Below are 21,230 nucleotides of genomic sequence, written 5' to 3'. Positions count from 1 at the left end.
CAGGATGCAGCCGACAACGATGCCACTGTCCCTCAGATCATACAGGGCCAAGTTACTGTCGAGACATACACTCGGCCCGGAGGAATACTATTCCCCGTGACACTCCTTCCACACCCAAGAATTACTCTTGCACCGACTCGTAATGACCCTTATGAAAGGATTATTCAGGCTTATACTGGAGGCAACGATGCAACCACAAACCAAGAAATCACAATTGCCGAGCCCTCGGGAACAAACCCGGGTACTATTCTTGTCGATGTTCCTGGTACTGCTTATTCTTCTTTCTCATCGGGCCAGGCCGGCGCGTTGACTATCCCTGCTTCAAACGACAATCCGACGGCCACGATTATCTCGGCGTTGCCTAGTGGTGTTGCCATCACTGGCGAGGCTACGAGGACAATTCCTGCGGCCGGAAATGCCCCTGCGACTGTAGTCATCCAAACTCCTTGGGCAGACGTGCCACCAAGCACTCCTGGTGTTGGAGGTGCTGGCGCTGGCGGTGCCGTTGGTGGCAACGCTGGAGGAAGCACCTCCAACGTCCTGGTGATTCAAACATACACCGGAACTGAGTACATCACCCAGGCTCGAGTTTCCACCATTGTTGGTTCTGGAGGCGATCAGGGCACAGTAGTTGTCCAGGTTCCTCAGGGTAACCAGAACCCCGGTGGCGCTGTTACGATATCTCCAAGCGACGGCGGCCATTTCACTACAATTCTCAGGCAATATACAGGAGCTTCTCCTATTTCAACGCCTGTCACAATTCTTGTTCCCACCTCCGCAGGTCAAGATGGAACAATCATCATTGAGACGCCTGGACCTTCGAGCACATCTGGCAGCGATGGGGACAGTGATCTGTCTGAAAACCAACCGCAGGTTATTCCCCCCAGCGGCGATAATCCTTATTCTACGATCTTGCGACCTCACGCCGGTTCCGATGAGATTACTGAGCCTGTGACGTACACTGTGCCTCCATCTGGTACGAATCCAGGAACAATTATCATCGAGACTCCGGCTGTGCGCGCTGGTCAGCAGGTTATCACGCTTCCATCTGACCCTAACAGTGGTTATATCACGGTTGTTAGACAGCCCAACAGTGCGATCACTGCACCCAACACCATCACCATCGCACCTACTGGTGGCCAACCAGGAACGATTATTATCGAGACTCCTGCCCCTGAACCCGGCGATGTCGAGATTACAATTCCTCCCGGCCAGGATGGCTCTTACGTGACCATTATCCAAGGTCCTACAGGATCCAATGCTGTCACAGCTCCCAACACAATCACAATCACTGGGGCTCCTGGTCAACCAGGAACAATCATCATCCAGACTCCAGTGCCGTCTGGTGGTGGCCAGATCACTCGGGGTCCTGGTGATCCTTTTACCATTCCTGCTGGATCAGGGCAATATGTCACCATTTTCCGACCTCATAGCGGTGATCCTATTTCGGTTCCGATTACGCTTACCCAGCCAGGGCAGAATGGCCAACCAGGCACTATCATTATTGAGACGCCTGACCCGACCACGTCTGCACCTGGAAGTGGGCCTATTACCATTCCTGCTGGAGGTAACAGCCCTTATGTGACTATCTATAGGCCACATACTGGTAGTCCTATCAACACACCGATCACGATCACCGTCCCACCCAGCGGTACGCAGCCGGGGACCATTATCGTTGAGACACCTATACCAACGCTTGAGACCCCCAAGGGCCAGAATGCGGTGACCTCCTCTGCTGCGGATGGCCAACCGATCACCATCCCTCCCAGCAAGAACAACCCGTATGTCACGATCTACCGTCCCCATACAGGTGGCCCAATCACCGTCCCAATCACCATCACGCAATCTCCCTCAAATGGACAGCCTGGAACCATCATTATTGAGACTCCAGCTCCACCAGCTGACACAGTCACTGAGACTGAACCTGGTGCGACCGTGACGGTTCAACCTGATAATCCCGGTGGATATACAACCATTTATCGACCGCATACAGGTGATCCTATTTCTGAGCCTATCACTGTCACAACTATCAGTGGTTCGAACGGCCAGCCGGGAACTGTTATCATCGAAACACAAGGCCCCATTACTATCACTCCCACTGCTCCTGGTGGTACTGCTACTATCTACACTCCTGGATCAGATTTCAGCACCACGGTCACGAAGACTGTCACTTTGACAGCTTCAGGGGGCCAGCAATCTACCGCGGTTGTTATTGAGACTCCACCTCCTGTGAAGGTTCAACCCACAACTGCAATGGTTACGGTGACTGGCCCCGACGGATATGTCACAATTACTGAACAGTACACCGGGACAAGTGTTATTACGGCCATCTTCACTACTACAGTGACTGGATCTGGCACGAATCCTGGAACAGTCTATATCGAGACACCGCCACCAATCAAGTTTGCTCCCACCTCAACAGTTTCTGGCACCGATAACTATGTCACCGTCTATAAGCCGTTCCCCGGGCCAGGTATCATTACTGCACCTATTACCGTCACGCAGGCTACCCCTTCGGGTGGGCAGCCGGGTACAGTAATTATCCAGACTCCTGTTGTGGACTCTCCTACGACTACACCAATGCCCGATCCTACTACTACACAAGGACCTGATGGCTATGTTACTGTGTATCTTCCGTTCCCTGGCCCAGGCGTCATTACCACGTCCTACACCAGGACGCAGGCCCCTTCAGGTGGAAACCCTGGAACTGTGTTCATCACAACGCCAGCCCCTCTCCCTGCTACCACTTCTGAGCCAAATCTACCAAGTACTACATCTGGAACAGATGGTTATGTGACAGTTTTCATCCCATATCCGGGACCGGGCGAGATCACTGCGCCCATCACCAGGACTCAGCCACCCGCAAATGGCCAACCTGGTACTGTCTTTATTACCACCCCTGTCCCTGCGTTCACTACACCGAAGCAGATGAATGGGTTGACTACCACGTCCCAAGGAACAGATGGTTATGTCACGGTTTTTGTTCCTTATCCAGGACCAGGCGAGATCACTGCGCCCATCACAAGTACCCAACCGCCCGCCAACGGTCAGCCCGGTACTGTTTGGATCACTACACCTGTCCCTGCATTTAATACGCCGAAGCAGATGAATGGGTTAACTACCACTTCCCAGGGGACAGATGGTTATGTGACGGTTTTCCTGCCCTTCCCTGGCCCAGGAGTTATCACTGCTCCTATCACAAGTACCCAGCCTCCTGCCAATGGCCAGCCTGGAACCGTTTACATCACAACGCCAGCACCTCTGACCAATGATCAGCAGAATGTGCCAACCACTACACCTGGCGGTGATCAATATGTGACCGTTTTCCTGCCATTCCCGGGTCCTGGTGTTATCACTGCACCTATTACCCGCACGCAGGCACCGTCTGGTGGTAACCCAGGAACTGTGTATATCACGACACCGGCTCCTGAGACCCCGACCCAGCCCCAGACTTCTGCTCTGACTACGGATAACTATATCACCATTTACACACCTTTCCCAGGTCCAGGTGTGATTACCGAACCTATCACTATTACCAAGCCGCCATCCAATGGCCAGCCCGGAACAGTTCTTATTGAGACTCCTATCCCACTGAGCTCCAGTGCTGATACATACGTGACGGTCTACAGGCCCTACCCAGGTCCTGGAACGATCACTGCCCCAATCACCCTGACTCAGGCTCCCTCTAACGGCCAGCCCGGTACGGTGTTCATCGAGACCCAGCCGATAGAAACCCCGACTCCAACTACGCAGACCACTCATGGTTCAACTTCTCCCATTACCATCCCTCCTGACCCGACTGGTTCTTATGTGACAATCTACCGACCATATCCCGGCCCTGGACAGATCACATCTCCCATCACATACACCCAGGCTCCTGTTTCTGGACAGCCCGGTACTATCATCATTGAAACACCCAACCCTGATGCCAATACCGCCACTCAGACAGGTCCAGTTACTGTTCCTACTGGTAGCAACAACCCATATGTCACAGTGTATAAGCCCTATCCTGGCCCAGGCAATATTGATCAGCCCATCACTATCACCGCTGCAACTCCTTCAGGTGGTCAGCCAGGCACAATCATAATTGAGACACCTACACCGGAGGTTAACACCAAGTTTGCCGCGTCGCCAACTTCTTCGCCACCAGTTACCATTCCGGCTGACAACAACAACTATGTCACTGTCTATAGGCCACACACTGGCTCTCCGATCACTGCGCCAATTACTGTTACTACCATTTCACCTTCGGGAGGACAGCCTGGCACCGTGATTATTGAGACACCAGGACCTGAGTCTCAGTCAGAGGCCCAGCCCACAACCACAGATAGTCCGCCTGTTACTATTCCTCAAGGTCAAGACGGATACGTGACAGTCTATCGACCGCATCCCGGTCCTGGTGTTATCACAGCGCCTGTCACTGTGGCCACTATTGCACCGACTAATGGTCAGCCTGGCACCGTGATCATTGAGACACCTGCTCCTGAGGCCCCAACTTCCTCCTCATCAGACGAGCCCCAGACTACAGCTTCTGCTGTCACCGTTCCGGCCGATAACTCTGGCTACGTGACTGTATACAGACCTTACCCAGGACCTGGAACAATAACCGCCCCTCTTACAGTTGGAACTGTTGCGCCAACCAATGGCCAGCCTGGTACGGTCATCATTGAGACACCCGTGCCTCAAACCGCACCGGAGACCACCTCAACACCCGAAGTTACTTCTACTCAGGGAACTGATGGTTATATCACGGCCTTTCAGCCATACACCGGCACTGGTCTCATCACAGCGCCTATCACTGTATCCACTATTCCTCCTGCTAACGGTCAACACGGAACCATTATCGTCGAGACGCCTGTGCCTCAGGCTCCCACAACCACGACTAGTGATGCTGCGCCTGTGGCCATTCCACCAGGCCCCGATAACTCGTACGTGACGGTCTATAGACCTCATACGGGTACTGACGTTATCACGGCACCTGTCACCGTTACTACTATTCAAGGAGTTAATGGTCAGCCCGGAACTATCATTATAGAGACACCAGTACCTCAGATGCCAACCTCGACTGATGAGAGTACCGAGGCTGCACCTGTGACTACTCCACCTGATCCGGACAGCTCCTACATCACTATCTATAGACCACACACAGGAACCGATGTCATTATGGCACCTGTGACTGTAACTACCATCCCAGGTGTCAATGGACAGCCCGGAACAATCATTATTGAGACTCCCGTGGCCCAGGATACCAATGCGCCTAGCACTGCCCCTGCAAGCCCTGGTAGTACATATGTCACTGAATATCGTCCATATCCTGGACCAGGCAATATTGATCAGCCCATCACGGTCACAACCATCGAGCCCTCTAACGGGAACCTGGGAACTGTTATCATCGAGACACCTACTCCAGATGTCAACACCAAGGTTGCCCAGCCTCCTCTTACACTCGATCCTGGCCCAGGTGATCAGTATGTCACTGTCTATAGACCTTATACAGGTACTGGAGTTATCACTGTGCCTGTTATTGTTAGAACCATCGCCCCTTCAGGTGGCCAGCCCGGAACGGTTATCATTGAGACTCCTGAGCCAGAGACTCCTGGTCCCAATCCAACAGTTACCGTGCCTGCTGGTCCCAATGAGTCTTACATCACCATATTCCGACCTCATACGGGTACTGATGTGATTACTGGCCCTGTAACAATCGCAACTATCGCTCCCGCCAACGGTCAGCCCGGCACTGTCATCATTGAGACTCCTGTTGAGTCTGAGCCTGTCTCTACCCCTGCTTCTGTTGATTCAGCAACCAGTGCTCCTCCTCAAGCTACTTATGTTACGGTCTACCGCCCTCATACTGGAGCAGACCGCATCACTGCGCCGGTTACCGTCACAACTATTGAGCCTTCAGGAGACCAGCCGGGAACAGTCATCATTGAGACCCCTGATCAGGATTTGCCTCCTGTGACAACCTCTGCTGGGCCTCTTGCCACCTATGTGACGGTTTACCGACCTCACACAGGAGCAGACGGGATTACAGAGCCCGTCACTATCACGACTATTGAGCCGACCAATGGCCAACCCGGTACAGTTATCATTGAGACTCCAGGACAGCAAGCGCCTCCTGTGACGACCACCCCTGCCCCTGCTACTTACATAACTATCACTAGGCTCTACACTGGAACAGACCAGATCACGGAACCAATCACAACCACTATTCCTCCTCAAGGTGATCAGCCTGGAACAGTTATCATTGAGACACCTGGTCAGCAAGTGCCTCCAGTAACCTCAACACCTGGTCCTGCTTTATATGTGACCATTACTAGGCTTTACACAGGAACAGACCAGATCACAGAGGCTACAACGAGCACCATCCCCCCTCAGGATGACCAGCCTGGAACAGTTATCATTGAGACACCTGGTCAGCAAGTGGCTGCTGTGACCTCCATTTCCGCTCCTCCTTCTTATGTGACAACGACGGTTCCCTATACTGGCACGGACCAGATAAGCGTACCTGTTGTAACTACTGTCCCTCCCCAAGGTGACCAGCCGGGAACCGTCATCGTTGAGACACAGGCTCCGTTTGTGACAGTCTATCGTCAGCATACTGGGCCAGATCAGATCACCGGTCCGGTCACTGTCACAACCATTGCTCCAACAGGAGATCAGCCAGGCACAGTCATCATTGAGACCCCTGGTGCGGCGCCTGCCGTCACGACTACACCGCCTGCGCCGTCATATGTCACTATCACTACCTTGTACACTGGAACGGAGATACTCAGCGAGCCCACTACCGTCACTACGATCCCCCCTCAAGGCGATCAGCCTGGAACCGTCATAGTCGAGACCCAGGGTCCTTTCGTTACAATTTCAACACTGTATACTGGAACGGATGTGATCACAGCTCCGACTGCACTTACAACGATTCCTCCTCAGGGAGGGCAGCCTGGAACTGTCGTTATTGGAACACCAGGATCATACGTCACAACGACTGTTCTGTATACTGGAACTGACTCGATTACCGGTCCCACAGCTTTGACAACTATTCCACCTCAAGGCGATCAACCCGGCACAGTTGTTGTTGGAACCCCCGGATCTTATGTTACAACAACGGTGTTATACACTGGGGCCGATTCGATCACTGGGCCTACAGCTCTCACAACGGTCCCCCCTCAAGGTGACCAACCCGGTACTGTGGTCATTGCGACACCTCCTTCTTATGTCACGACAACTATTCCATACACCGGAACTGATCAGATCACTGCACCAATCACGGCTACTACCATCCCCCCTCCGGTAACCAGCCTGGAACTGTTGTCATCGAGACTCAGGCCCCCTTTGTCACGATCTATCGCCCTCACACTGGAATCGACAGAATCACTGCACCTGTTACAGTCTCGACCATCGCCCCATCTGGTGACCAGCCAGGTACGATTGTGGTCGAAACCCCTGGCGCAGAACCTCCAGTCACTACATCGCCTCCTGCTCCAACATACACGACAGTTTATGAGGAGTACTCCGGCACTGATGATATTACTGAGCCTTTCGCCAAGACTACTATCGAGCCACAAGGTGATCAGCCCGGCACCATTATCTTTGATACTCCTGCCCAGCGGGTCGTGTCCACCAGTGCTGCACAGCCTTCCTATGTTACAGTCTACCAGCCTCATTCTGGACCAGACAGAATTGCCGCCCCTGTTACCGTCACTACCATTCCGCCCCAGGGAGATCAACCGGGCACTGTTATCATTGAAACACCAGGTTCGGAGCCTGCCATCACGTCAGCGCCTGCACCTGAGCCCTCTTATGTGACAGTATATCAGCCCCATACTGGACTCGATAGAATTACTGAGCCTGTCACGATTACAACCATTCCTGCTCAGGGTGACCAGCCAGGTACAGTCATCATTGAGACGCCAGGCTCTGAACCTCCTGTGACCTCAGGACCTGCCCCAGAGCCTTCATACATTACGATCTATCAGCCTCATACAGGGCTGGATAGAATTACAGAGGCCGTAACTGTCACAACTATCCCTCCCCAAGGCGATCAGCCGGGTACAGTGATCATTGAGACACCAGGTGTAGAGCCTCCTGTAACTTCAGGACCTGCACCCGAACCTTCTTACATTACAATCTATCAGCCACACACCGGCTTAGGTATAATCACTGAGCCTGTCACGGTTACGACTATTCCTCCCCAAGACGACCAACCCGGTACCGTGATCATTGAGACGCCTGGAGCCGAGCCTCCTGTGACATCAGGACCTGCTCTTGAGCCTTCATACGTGACAATCTATCAGCTCCATACTGGATCTGATAGAATTACTGAGCCTGTAACACTCACAACTATCTCTCCTCAAGAAGACCAACCAGGCACGGTTGTTATTGAGACACCTGGCTCGGGGCCCCGGTCACTTCAACTCCAGCTCCTGAGCCTTCATACATCACGATCTATCAACCGCACACCGGCACGGATCAGATAACCGCTCCAGTCACACTCACCACTATCCCGCCCTACGGTGGTCAGCCTGGAATCGTTATCATTGAAACGCCCGGGTCTGCGCCTGCAGTGACATCAGCCCCTGCGCCCGAGCCCTCATACGTGACAGTTTATCGACCTTACACAGGCTTTAGCCAGATCACCGTGCCGGTCACAGTGACCACAGTGGAGCCTCAGGGGGATCAGCCAGGAACTGTTATCATTGAAACCCCTGGCTCTGCCCCTCCAGTTACCTCTGCGCCGGCCCCCGAGCCCTCATACGTGACAGTCTATCGCCCATACACAGGTTTTGGTCAAATCACCGCTCCGGTGACAGTTACGACTATTGAACCTCAGGGAGACCAGCCAGGCACCGTCATCATCGAGACCCCAGGAACTGAATCTCCAGTGACCTCAACGCCGGAGCCAGTACCTCAACCTTCGTATATTACGGTATACAGACCTCATACAGGTGCAGATCAAATTACTGCACCGGTCACGATTACAACAATCGAGCCACAAGCCGATCAGCCGGGCACGGTCATTATTGAGACTCCCGGCTCTGAGTTGCCTGTTACTTCAACTCCTGCACCAGCGCCCGAGCCTTCGTACGTGACAGTCTATCGACCTCACACAGGCGCTGATCAGATCACTGCACCGGTTACCATCACGACTATTGAGCCTCAAGATGACCAACCAGGAACCGTTATTATTGAGACACCTGGCTCGGAGCCAGCAGTGACATCTTCACCAGAGCCTGCTCCTCAACCTTCTTATGTGACAGTATACAGACCTCACACTGGTGCTGATCAGATCACTGCACCGGTCACAATCACGACAATCGAGCCTCAAGGGGATCAGCCCGGAACCGTGATCATCGAGACACCAGGCTCTGAGCCCCCTGTTACCTCAACACCTGCTCCCTCGTATACCACCATCTACGAGCCTTACACTGGAACTGGCGAGATTACAGGTGAGGTTACTGTCACGACCATTCCTCCACAGGGTGATCAGCCAGGTACTGTCATCATTGAGACACCGGGCCCGCAAACCGCAAACAAGGGAGCGAACCCTCCTCTGACTATACCTGCTGGAGACGATAGTTACGTGACGGTCTTCAGGCCCTACACAGGAACCCCCATGATTACAGCGCCTGTCACGGTTACGACCATCTCTCCCTCTGCTGGCAATCCGGGTACTGTTATCATCGAAACTCCTGCACCTGTAGCCGCAGCTACCACATCGGCAGCTGAGGATGTGTATGTTACCGTCTACACCATTTACACTGGCACTGGCCAGCTCACTGCCCCAATTACGGTCACGACCATTGCTCCTGTCTCTGGAACTGGTACTATCATCATCGAGACTCAGGCTGAGTCGACCACTCCTCCGCCCGTCACAATCCCGCCTAGTGATAACAGCCCCAATATCACCATCGTGCGTCAGTATCCTGGCCCGGGAGTTATCACTGCCCCTGTGACCTCCTATGAGCCACCAAGTACGCCGGGACAGCCTGGAACGATCATCATTGAGACTCCAGCTGCTATTTCTGAGACTACATCTGAGGCACCTGGCACCAATGTTACTCTCTACACTTTGGCTCCCCCAGGTGTCAAGACCCCCATCACCAGTTACGCACCCCCACAAACACCAGGCCAGCCAGGAACTGTTTTCATCCAGACAGTGGCCACTGATGCTGAGCCAACCTCTGATGAAGGCAGGAACGTGACTATTTACACTGACGGTCCTGATTCTTTGACTGCCCCGTATACTACCTACTACCCTCCTGGCTCCCCTGGAGATCCCGGAACCGTGCTTATTGAGACTCCTCCCCCTCTTCCTACTGGTCCTGCCTCAGTATCGGCAGTGCCAACCACTGATGATTCAGCCAGTGGCATCATAACACCTGCTTCAAGCAACCCCGATGCACTGACGTTGACTCCGAGCGATAGCAACGATGACTTCACTGTCATTGAACCTAACACCAGGTTCGCTGATGCTAGCGAGAACGTCACTCAGATTATTCCCGCTACTGATGGAACCCCCGGCACACAGATTATCTACACACCTGTGGATACATCGGGAAAGTCATCTGTAGGTGCACCAGATACTGACAGCTATGTGACCATTAGTGCGACAGTCACTATTCCTGGTGATCCCTCAACACGTACCGGGCTCAACTCCGATGCCGGAAGTGATGCGGGTACCACTGGCGCGGAAACTAATGTTATCATTATTCCACCAAGTGGTACTGAACCAGGAACTGTTCTCTCGCAAACCAGTGTTTACTTGGACCAGGCCTTGGCTGAGCACGGAAACGTGACGATCACGAGGACAGCACCTAGTGGCGTTACTACAAGGTTCACTACCTACTCGCCCCCAGCTCAATCAACCGATCCAGGAACCATCATCATTGAGATTCCAGACTACAATGTCACTATCACGAGGGCAGCTCCTACTGATATCACAACTACAATCACAACCTACTCGCCTCCTGCCACGCCCGGCGACCCAGGTACTGTCATCATCGAGACGCCTGATTATAATGTCACTATCACTCGTGAGGCGCCCGCATCTATCACAAGCCTCCGCACAAGCTATGCTCCTCCAGGGACCCCTGGCGATCCTGGCACCGTTATCGTTGAAACTCCAAACAACGACTACAACGTGACCATCACTCGCGGAGCCTCGATTACAGCACCCTTTACCACATACTCGTCTCCTGGTGCCTCCGGAGACCCAGGCACCATTATTGTCGAGACACCGGACTACAATGTCACAATCACTCGAGAGGCTCCAGCCTCGATCACCGACGTGCGGACGACATACAATCCTCCTGGCACCCCAGGCGACCCGGGTACTGTAATCGTGGAAACACCAAACAATGCCTACAACGTCACGATCACAAGGGCAGCTCCCGCTTCAATCACAAGCATATACACCACATACTCTCCTCCAGGCGCTCCTGGTGATCCAGGTACTGTTATTGTTGAGACACCCGACTACAATGTAACTGTCACTCGTGGTGCCTCAATCACGGCCCCTTTTACTACGTACTCGCCCCCAGCTACGCCTGGCGATCCCGGAACTGTCATTGTTGAGACACCCGATTATAATGTCACCATCACACGAGAAGCGCCCAGAACCGTCACAACCTTGCGTTCCTCATATGCCCCGCCTGGCGCTCCCGGCGATCCAGGCACTGTTATCATTGAGACGCCTCTTGGTCCTTACAATGTGACGACCACTCGTGGTGCTTCAACAATCACGGCGCCATTTACAACTTACTCGCCTCCTGGTGAGCCTGGCGATCCCGGTACTATCATTGTCGAAACTCCTGACTACAATGTCACTGTGACTAGTGACGCTGACTCTACGGATTCTGCAACAGATGTTGTCACCAGGTATAACCCGCCTGGCACCCCAGGTGACCCAGGCACCATTGCCATCATCATGCCGAACCAGCGAGTTGTATCGACCTCTCAAGATGCATCAACTACCGATGATCCTGGACAAAATGTCACTGTCTACAGGCCTGGTCCAAGAACTCTCACTGGCCCTGTCACTTCATACATACCTCCTGCGAGCCGTGGAGACAACGGTACGGTTATCATCGAGACCCCCGGTCCTGCTACTCCTTTCAACGTGACAATCACCCAGACTATCAGCACCATCACAGCGATTTACACTACCTACTCGCCGCCCGGTGCTGAAGATGATCCTGGAACCATCATCGTTGAAATGCCGCCTGATCGAAATGTAACGATCACAGAGGAGGTCAGCACTATCACTGCTCCTTACACAGCATACTCTCCCCCTGGCTCCCCTGGCGATCCCGGTACTATCATTATCGAGGTACCTCCCGAGCACAACGTGACTGTCACTGAAGTCGTCAGCACTATCACCTCTCCCTACACAAGGTACTCGCCGCCTGCAAACCGTGGAGATCCTGGTACAGTATATATCGGGCTGCCTCCCGATTCCAATGTTACTATCACAACTGAGGTGGACTCACGAACAGCGCCCTATACCACCTACTATCCTCCTGGAAGCCAGGGAGATCCCGGTACTATTCTTGTTGAATTGCCTCCTGGTCGTAACGTCACCATCACCACTGAAGTCACGAGCCGGACTGCTCCTTATACAAAATACTCAGCGCCGGCTAACAGAGGCGATCCTGGTACCATCATTGTGGAGATGCCTCCTGACAGCAATGTCACAATCACCACCGAAGTCCCCAGCAGGACAGCTCCTTACACTACGTATTCTCCACCGGCGAATAAGGGCGATCCCGGTACTATCATCGTGGAGCTTCCTCCTGACAGGAATGTCACGATCACGACACAGGTGGATAGTCTCACAGCCCCATACACTACCTATGCGGCCCCCGCCAACAAGGGCGATCCAGGAACCGTTGTCGTGGGAATGCCACCTGACAGGAACGTTACCATCACAACTGAAGTGCCCACTCGCACTGCTCCGTATACGACGTATTCTGCCCCAGGAACCCCAGGCGATCCCGGCACTATTATCGTGGAATTGCCTCCTGACCGCAACGTCACCATCACTACCGAGATCTCTAGCCTCACTGCTCCCTACACGACTTATTCTCCCCCAGGAAGCAAAGGCGATCCAGGCACAATTATCATTGAATTGCCCCCTGATCGCAACGTTACTACTACGGAAGAGGTCCCTACATTGACCCAGGCCTATACTACCTATTCACCACCAGGCAACCGTGGTGATCCAGGCACCGTCATTGTACGACTCCCGCCTGACAGGAACGTGACTAGGACGACCGAGATTTCTACACTGACTGCTCCGTATACAACCTATTCTCCACCTGCAAACAGAGGCGATCCAGGTACTATTATCATCGAATTACCTCCTGATAGGAACGTCACCACTACGGAAGAGGTCAGCACAATCACCCGGGTCAAAACAACATATATGCCACCTGCCAATCAAGGAGATCCCGGCACAGTCATTATCCAAGAGCCTCCGGACACCAACACAACTATCGTTGATGTCGTGCCCACGATCACACGCCCAGCCACTCGGTTTGTATCTGCTGCCACGAAGGGCGATCCAGGCACTGTCTATATTGATGTGCCACCGAACCACAACGTTACGATGACCACAACCATCAGCACAATCACTCGGCCAAGCACAACGTTTGAACCCCCTGCCACTGAAGGCGATGCAGGCACTGTACTCGTCCAGATGCCCCCTGAGTACAACGTCACCACAACGCAGACTATTGAGACAATCAGTAGACCAGTTACTCGGTACTCTAGCCCTGCAGAGATTGGCGATCCTGGCACCGTGTATCTCGATCTACCACCTGAGTATAACGTCACCGTCACAACCACGATCTACAGTATCACACGACAGAGCACGACTTTTGCTTCTGGCGCTACCCAAGGAGATCCCGGCACTATCATTATCGAGATGCCTCCTGAGTATAATGTGACTACAACACAGACTGTTGAGACAATCAGCAGGCCAGTCACTCGGTACTCGAAGGCTGGTACTGTCGGCGACCCCAACACTATCTATGTTGACCTTCCGCCGGAATACAATATCACTGTGACTACAACAGTTCCCACAATCACAAGACAATCAACTACATTTGCCCCTGCTGCCACCCAAGGCGATCCTGGTACTATCATTATCGAAATGCCGCCCGAGTATAACGTCACGACGACTCAAACCGTTGAGACCATCAGCAGACCGGTCACCAGATATTCGAAGCCTGGTACTATTGGCGATCCCGGCACTATCTTCGTTGACTTGCCGCCAGAATACAATGTTACTATCACGACTACCGTCGACACAATCACCAGACCTTCAACTACATTTGCCCCAGCAGGTACGCAAGGCGATCCAGGCACCATAATCGTCGAGCTTCCGCCTGACTCTAATGTCACAACAACTCAAACTATCTCTACGATCTCGAGACCTACAACTCATTACTCTCGTCCAGGCACAGTCGGAGATCCTGGCACCGTGTATGTTGATCTCCCACCGGAATACAACGTCACTATCACCACGACCATCGAGACAATCACAAGGCCTTTTACCACCTTTGCTCCAGCCGGAACTCAGGGGGATCCTGGCACCATTATTGTTGAGCTCCCCCCTGATTCCAATGTCACGGTTACATCAACAGTCCCTACCATCAGCCGCCCTGCCACACGCTTTGCAAGACCTGCAGCTGTGGGTGATCCCGGCACCGTTTATGTCGACCTGCCGCCGGAGTATAACGTCACCACAACTGAAACTGTCAGTACTATCAGCCGCGTCCGCACAATCTTTAATCCAGCTGGAACCGAAGGCGACCCAGGTACTATTCTAGTCGAGGTTCCAGTTGACTATAACGTCACTACCACTGAGACAAATAGTGCGATCAACAGGGTCAGGACTACCTATATGCCTGCCGGTACGCAAGGTGATCCCAATACCGTCCTTGTTGAGATTCCTCCTGACTACACGATCACAACAACCGAGACTGTCAGTTCAATTACCCGTGTCCGGACTACGTATATGCCCGCGGGAACACAAGGTGATCCTAACACTGTCCTTATCGAGGTCCCTCCGGACTACAATGTCACATCCACGGAGACTGTCAGTTCGATCAACAGGGTCAGGACGACATACATGCCCGCCGGTACTCAGGGTGATCCCAACACAGTCCTTGTCCAGGTTCCTCCTGACTATACTGTCACAACAACCGAAACCAACAGTGGTATCAGCCGTGTCAGGACCTCTTATATGACTGCTGCAACACAGGGCGATCCCAACACGATCCTCATCGAGGTTCCGCCGGATTATAACGTCACGTCAACCGAGACCATCAGTACGATCAACAGGGTCAGGACATCTTACTATCCTGCCGGCACCCAAGGAGATCCCAATACGGTTCTCATCCAAGTTCCTCCTGACTACACTCTTACAACGACCGAAACCAACAGTGCGATCACCCGGGTTAGGACCACGTATATGCCTGCTGCCACTCAGGGCGATCCTAATACGGTCCTCATTGAAGTCCCACCGGATTTTAATGTAACAACAACCCAGACCAACAGTGCAATTAGTCGCATCAGGACCACGTATATGCCAGCCGGTACTCAGGGTGATCCCAACACCGTACTTGTTGAGGTCCCTGTCGACTACAACGCCACTACAACCGAAACAGTCAGCTCAATTAGTCGGGTCAGGACCACCTATAACCCGGGTGCAACTCAAGGTGATCCTGGAACGATTTTGGTCCAGGTCCCAGTTGACTACAACGTGACAACCACTGAAACTGTCAGCACAATCAGCCGGGCTAGAACAACATACAATCCTGCGTCTGTTCAAGGCGATCCTAACACGGTCCTTGTACAGGTCCCTGTTGACTATAATGTCACTACTACTCAAACCGTCAGCACGATCAGTAGGGTCAGAACGTCTTACTACCCAGCTGCCACTCAAGGCGACCCCAATACAGTCTTGGTCCAGGTCCCAATGGACTACAACGTGACAGTTACCCACACAATCACAACTATCAGTCGTGTCAGGACAACATATGGTCCTGCTGCCACTCAAGGAGATCCCGGAACGATCTATGTGGACGTACCTCCCCAGTACAACGTCACTGTCACATCAACTGTCAGTACGATTTCGAGACCCTATACAACCTATTCTGCGCCCGGCACACAAGGTGATCCAGGAACCATCTGGGTAAGGCTGCCACCTGATTATAATGTGACAACTACTCAGACGGTCCCCACGATCACTCGTATGTCTACAACATATGCGCCACCAGCTACACAGGGTGATCCCGGAACCTTCATTGTGCAGGTCCCCCCTGACCGTAATGTCACCACTACAGAGACTGTTCCCACGATCTCTCGACCTGCTACCCGATATGTGGCCCCGGCTACTCAGGGAGATCCTGGTACAGTTGTGGTGCAGATGCCACCGCAGTACAATGTCACGACAACACAAACGGTATCAACTATCTCTCGCGTTGCTACTACATATAACCCACCAGCTACGCAGGGAGATCCCGGTACTATCATTATACAGCTGCCCCCCTCATACAATGTCACAACAACGCAGACTGTTTCCACGATATCTCGAGTTGCTACTGCATATAACCCTCCAGCTACACAGGGAGATCCAGGTACTGTCATTGTGCAATTGCCACCCTCATATAACGTTACAACAACGCAAACTGTGTCAACTATTTCTCGCGTTGCTACCGCGTACAACCCTCCGGCCACCCAGGGAGATCCTGGTACTATCGTTGTGCAAATGCCCCCTTCGTACAACGTCACGACAACGCAGACCGTTTCAACGATATCTCGAGTCACAACTGCATACTCAGCTCCCGCTACGCAAGGTGACCCCGGAACCGTCTGGGTCAAGGTCCCTCGTGAGTATAACGTCACGACAACGACTACTGTCTCGACTATTTCCCGTCTCACAACTACATACGCACCCCCAGCTACTCAAGGTGATCCGGGCACTTTCATCGTGAGAGTACCTCCCTCTTACAATGTCACCACAACGCAGACTGTATCAACCATTTCACGTGTTGCAACTGCCTACTCGCCGCCGGCCACCCAGGGAGATCCCGGTACTGTCATTATACAGATGCCTCCTGAGTACAACGTCACGACAACGACTACTGTCTCGACTATTTCCCGTCTCACAACTACATACGCACCGCCAGCTACTCAAGGCGACCCAGGTACCTTCATCGTGCGGGTACCTCCCAAATACACCGTCACGACGACACAAACAGCCAGCACTATTACCCGACCTACTACTGTATTTGCGCCTGCACAAACTCAAGGCGATCCCGATACTGTTATCGTGCAATACCCCCCTCCTTACAACGTTACGGTCACCACAGCTGGACCGACAACGCTTACTGCACGATACACTACATACTCACCACCTGGCCAACCTGGCGATCCCGGTACCGTCATCGTTGAGATGCCGCCGAGTCGCACAGTCACTATCACCACAAACGGCGGCACTACAATCTCTACCCCTGTTACTTCCACTCATGCTCCGGGCGAGCCTGGCGACCCAGCCACCGTGGTCATCGCAACTCCAGCTCCCCGATCTACTACATCTACAACATCTTCCAAGCCGCTCACCACCAGCAGTACTACGACAACTGCACCGGCAGCCACTGTCTCCTTCAATTGTGACGTCTACGGATATCTCATGCAGAAGACCGCTCTCTACCGTGTCGAGATCACTTCTGGTAAGACGACTCTTATCAAGAGCGATGTCGGTCCTGGTGGTTGGATCAACGCCATCGGTTACAACCGTTTCGACAACTACATTTACGGTATGCACATGGACGACACGGGTTCTCAAGTTATCCGTATTGGTGGCGATGGTGGTTGGACACTGCTCGGTACTCGTACCAATGACCGCCTCGTTCAGATGGGTGATATCGATAACCAAGGTCGCTTCTGGATCTCGAACCAGGGAGAAGGCTGGTGGTGTATCGATCTCATGCCTGGCTCGTCTACTTACGGCAAGATTCTCATGAGCGGTACCGCCAAGAACCCTCTCAACTCTGCCGATTGGGCCTTCGTCCCTGGAGGAGGAGACTTCATGTACTCCATCATGTACGACGACCAGGGCAAGACATCCACACTATGCAAGTTCAGCCGTACCACATACACATGGACAACCATCCAGGGCTTCGGTATGATCGCTGGCCAGAACGTATGGGGAGCCGCCTATGCTTCACAAGACGGAAATCTCTACGGTTCAGAGAACACCAGCGGTCAGATCTGGAGGTTCCCTATCGCACCTTCGGTGGGAAGTCCCAAGTTCTTGGCAACAGGCCCGTCATCGTCCTGGAACGATGGTGCAAGATGTATCGACAGTCAAACCATATAAAGCTAAGACGCATAGGGTTTCGACACCTAATCCATTTCCTATGTCTGTTTACAGTCGGACTCTATAAGAAGTCACGACCCGAATTCGTTTCCTATGTGTCCACTGTTAGACCCTCGAGTCCCAGACCAAGAGGGTTCTGACACGAATTCGTTTCCTATGTCTGTATCTGTACCTGTATATGTATCCGTATACGATGTATAATAGCTAGTTATTATTGAGATTGCTAGTGTTTTTGCTTCCATAAATTGACAGCAGTTATCTTGTTCAATTATCTTATGCATTGTCCACGCATATTCGCCTAATGCCACAGAACTGTGTGACATCCATCAACTTACCACATGTTATATGGTAGAGGGGCGGATTCGGTACGCAACAGTCTTGCGTATTTCTTTACAAAGTAGATATGGATGTCCGTTATCTTCTCTTCAAACAATCACTCGGCTTCAAAGTCCATTATCTCATGCGTGTCTCAACACTGTGGTCTCACAAAATTGATTGCACCAGCTTATGCTACTTGCCACTTGGCCTACTTCAACGCAAGGGGATTATCCTGCAAGAGAGCCGTGACAAATTTGAATTAAGATTTTAAAGTCGTGCTTTCCACTGGAACGATGTCATTTGAATTGCGTGAGAGCAATCTGGGGCAAAGTAATAGAGGCAGTGCTTTAAATCTATAGGCACTGTCTCCGTACCACAAACGGACACCTTCATCTGCTGTATTTGCGCCCAACTTCTCCTCTGTCACTATCACTACCCAACACCGACTTAGTTGTATACGTGTCCGTAGCATTGCTGTAAGAAATTTGTAATTCGAACAACGTTTAAATCAGGGTTACGTTGTGCTATGCTATCTAAATATACTATCGCAAAGATTCTTAAACAACGTTCACTTAATTCTTGTAGATCAAATACCTACCCGCCTCCTAGTAACCTAATTATAAGCTTGCTATAAACCTTAGAACAAGTTCGCTATTCATTTCGACACCACTGTTTTCCCACTAGAAGCGTACAACAACATCGTCTGCGATGGTCTGAGGGTTTCATAGCCATGAAAGCTTCAACATTCTCATGCTGATATTTGAGAGAGTTTAGCTCAAGGCATGAGGCTCGGATTAGAGAGCTTCAATATGACAATTGGAAGAAAGAGTTCTCATAGTCGTCAACTTGATCTATCTTGTTGAAATATCACATAAGGCTAAATAGGTCGTCTTGCCAGCAAGCTCAATCAATATATCGGGGCTATTGTATTCTTCATCATGGCCACGCCAAATAACGTGTTTTATTCCTACTGCTAAACCTCGATCAAGTTTCTTTTCTAGGTGTCTGATCTTCTCGTTCTCAACTCGCACCGTTCACATCTTTCAAAACTTACCCTCCCTCCCTTTGAGCCACCTATCTATTGCTTACTTTCCACTAACGGGTCTCAAAGTCTGAAATCTGATAGAAATACTTCAAACCTTCCATATCTTCAAGTATCTCGCCTAACAAACCAGGGGAACATGAGAGTAGGCGATCTGACCAAGCCAACCAGGAGCACATTTCTTTGCAATCTCCAGCAACCGCTCTAGCCTTATGAGCCATCAATTCAAGGGTGCTTTCCAGATAACTGGCTAACTGATTCCTTCACCATTATGTTATCACCTTCATGAAACCCAGTATCTACTAAAGACGATATAGGCACCGAGCGAGTCCCTGCCCTGTGATCTCTGAATAACCAATCCACCTATTCGCCAGATAGCGGCCTCTGGGCAGCTTACAGGGAGTCGAAGCATATCGTGGAGACGCACTTTCGCTTGCAATATGATAAGAAAGCTGGCAAGGACAACAACAGCCCAGGCCTGAAAATTCAGAGCCATAAAAATATTACGCAGTTGGTGCACTTTCGAAGCAAAGACTCAAAGGACTGCTATTCCATCATTTTGCCTTATCAAGATCTACTCGTATTCCAGCCTGAGGGGGCGATATGGGTCTGCACTTACGGGCTCACAGCAACTGAGTCACAACGACCAAGAATATTGCGATAGAGTTTGGGCAACAATGGTGCAGTAAAGCAAATAAATCAGACTCTGGATAGAACGGCCATTGGCCAAGTTCCGTAACAGCTCACCGTAGCCAGCTATGCAAGACTGACGGGCCAAATCGACACTTTCTGGTTTATTGATTACCAGTTCAAGAGGTGAGCTAGTAATCCCCTCAAGGAGCTCTGGAGCCAAAAGGTCTTCCGTCCAGATAGACGCCGTTTCTAGGTATACCATATCTTAGGTTAGGTGTCTCTATAGGACGACATGTATCAGGTCGGCGAAGGCGAGCGGAGGGACTGCGAAGGTTGTCTCATGTCTGTTGAATCAAGGGCTACAGAGCTATGTGATCAGAGCAACGAATCTTGCGTGCTGGACGAACAATTCCAAGTTTTTGATCCTTAGCATGCATCGGAAGTGCTCAGGTTCGATTCGGTTAAGGGATAAGGAGGAAGCCAGGAAGACGTGGAAATATATAGATCATAGCAACTTGATGGTTAAGTAAGTATTCAGGGGGAGAAAATCAAGGATAAAAAAGACACCAGTATCAAACCTAGGTCGCTCGCCGAATTTCCATATGTTTCTCAGCTCTTAGCTCAGAATTTCGCATCAACAAAATTCAAGTTTTCAAAGGAAGCTTCACAACCAAATTTCTTCGGAGAATCCTCCTCAACTCCCTACTCAGCATCACCATGAGTCACTCAGCTCCACGTAACCTTCCGCAGGCAGAAAACAGCTTAGCAATTCCAGCTCATGGATTTAAGCTATACCCTGACGTGAATAGATTAAGGAAGATGATCCGTTGGTACGTTGACACAGCAAGT

This window comes from Fusarium redolens (genome assembly GCF_020744475.1).
Source record: "Fusarium redolens strain MPI-CAGE-AT-0023 chromosome Unknown BKA55scaffold_4, whole genome shotgun sequence".
Lineage (NCBI taxonomy): Eukaryota > Fungi > Ascomycota > Sordariomycetes > Hypocreales > Nectriaceae > Fusarium > Fusarium redolens.
The sequence above is the reverse complement of the archived record's forward strand: the minus strand, read 5'-3'. Positions refer to the sequence as shown.